The sequence below is a fragment of the Arachis ipaensis genome, chromosome B05, assembly GCF_000816755.2.
Source record: "Arachis ipaensis cultivar K30076 chromosome B05, Araip1.1, whole genome shotgun sequence".
Classification (NCBI taxonomy): domain Eukaryota; kingdom Viridiplantae; phylum Streptophyta; class Magnoliopsida; order Fabales; family Fabaceae; genus Arachis; species Arachis ipaensis.
This window is the reverse complement of record NC_029789.2, coordinates 8289255-8291883: the sequence shown is the minus strand read 5'-3', so window position 1 is coordinate 8291883 and position 2629 is coordinate 8289255.

The window sequence follows — 2629 nt, the reverse complement described above, 5'->3', positions numbered from 1 at the left end:
AATTCATATATCCAGTTTCAATTATTAATACCATAAACTCTTTCCATAAAATCATTTTGATAAAAACATAAGACTAATTCCTTGATGAATACACTATTTTCAGATAAGGTTTTTAGACTAATTCAAAGTACAATAATACTCTTCTCCATTAAAAATAATTGTCGAATTGTCTAAATATGGGTAAAGTACTAAATTTGTACGGTCTCTTACTTTTTAGAATAATTCTGTTTCGATTCTTAAGGTTTAAAGTGTCCTATTTGAATCTAAAAATGTTTTATTTAGTTTTAATGTAATTCCACCGTGAGATCAAAATTAAATAATTAATAAAATATTCTACATAATTATATAGGACATTCGTTATTTATTTAACTTTGATATCACGGTAGGATTACATTGAAATTAAATGAAATTTTTTTATATTCAACTATTTTAAACTTTAAAGACCAAAATAAAATTACGTCTAAACGTAGATAACCAATTTAATACTTTACTTCTAAAAAATATTATATTAATTTTTTAATAAATCTAAAAAATAAAAATGATAATTATTTTGAAATGCTAATTGCATGATCATCACGTTATTTAATAATGTTCGGAAAGATATTGAGTTACCTTGCACCAAAAAGCCAAGGAATATTATTTATAGAGTTAAAGACGAAAATGGTTTATGGTACAAGGCAAAATTCATTCCAATGATTTGTTTAAAGATACTACAATTGAAAAGTTTACATAGATACCATACGCGTTAAATGTAATTCTTTTAAATTTTCTACGAACTTTAATGTATTGAAAAAATCTATACTTTTTTAATTTAATTTTTTTAACCAATGCATGTCTTCATTAGGATATTCATTAGATAATTTTTTTTTTTTATTATTTTCAAAATCAACTCTACTAACTAGGAAACCAATAAAGATCAACCAAACAAGTTTACTCACTCACTCACAAATTTTTTTTTATAATTATCCTTTATTTTGTTCTTATTTCTTTTTTTTTATCCACCACTACAATTTCACCTCTCACCACAAGGGGACCACTCATCGCCATTCCCGTTTATCTAAAATTTTAAACTCTAAATTAAAAAATAATTTTATAATAAAGAATTAGTTATTATTAACTAAAAAAGGTAATTTCTTATTATACTTATTCTTCTATAATATTAAGTTGAGAGGTGTTTTGCTTTTTGCGGTGAACTTTTTCCTTTTGCATAGCACTCCTGGATACCGGATATAGTGGAGAATGAGATGATCCGACAGACTTGCAAGGAGAATTAAATATAAAAGGTATATATGCAAAGATAAAATGAAGAAGATAAATTATTGTAATATTAAGGAAAAAGGTATATATGCACATATAAAATATAATGAAAGGAAAAAGTATAATAAAGTGAAAAATTCTAATAATATTAATTTATATCAGTTCAGATTTGATTTACTATTTTTTCGATTAAATTAATTTGTCTGACCTAATTTTAATAAAAATAACATAATTTAATCGATTATATGTGTTAAATTTTAATTAATAAAAAATATTTAAAAAAAAAACCATTTTAAACATCTCTATCTGAGTGCGTCCCTTCTCCGATCCTTTTCTCCACAAATATATACAATAATGCAAACAATTCATAATTATAGTTAAGAAATTTAAGAGTAGTTTAATTGTTACATGTGTTAGATAAATACACGAATTTTTCTACTCAAACATGACTTGTTATTTAACTTGTCTTAAAAATGATAAATCAAAATTTGCAAAATATTTATATCGTTTTAGTGGATGAGGGTATGTGTTTTTTAATAACCATTTTTTTCAGATTTGATACTAACTAGAAGATGAAAATAGAACTTATTTATTTAAAAAAGTAGCCTATTTTCTACCTCTGGTATTCGAGGAATTAGTCATTAAATTTTTCGGACCTGGTGAACCTATTTTAAATGATTAGGCACTTTTAATATCCTTAAATATGAAGATTGAAGGAACTAATTAAAAGATAGGAGTAATGTGTCAGAGAAGGATACATCGCACTAAGTAGAAGGTGGCAAGATGATGAAGCTAAGGATAATGCATATGCAGATTATATTGTAGGGAGTGCCCTGTGTTTGTTTCTTTGATATATTTTTTTTATTTTTTATTTTTATTTTCTCATAAAAAATTAAATTAATTAAAAACCTCATCTTCTCATTGGCTGTGTCGGGATCAGAACCTGCTACGTAGACTATTTCACATGGGCCGAATTATCTAGACTCGTTATAACTTCTCCATGTTTTTCTCACATTGTTCTATTTTAATTTGTTTTGTTTTATTTATTTATTTTTTAACAAAAATAAATGTATAACGTCATTTTCTTAAACATTTTATAAATTCGTTATCACATTTCATACATATCTATATTTTGTGGTTATTTAATTTATTTAGTTTTATACTTATCTATGTAAGCAAGCGTTTTAATTATACTTAATTAGATAAAGATCAATAGTTTACTTTCAATTACAATGCCAATTCATACCAACTTGATTCTTCTTTACATCCCAGTTAATATTTAGGGTGTTTTACCATTTAATCGTTATAAAGAAATAATAAAAAAGATTGAGAGGTAAAATTTTTTAATATAATGCATTATTTAAGAATTTCA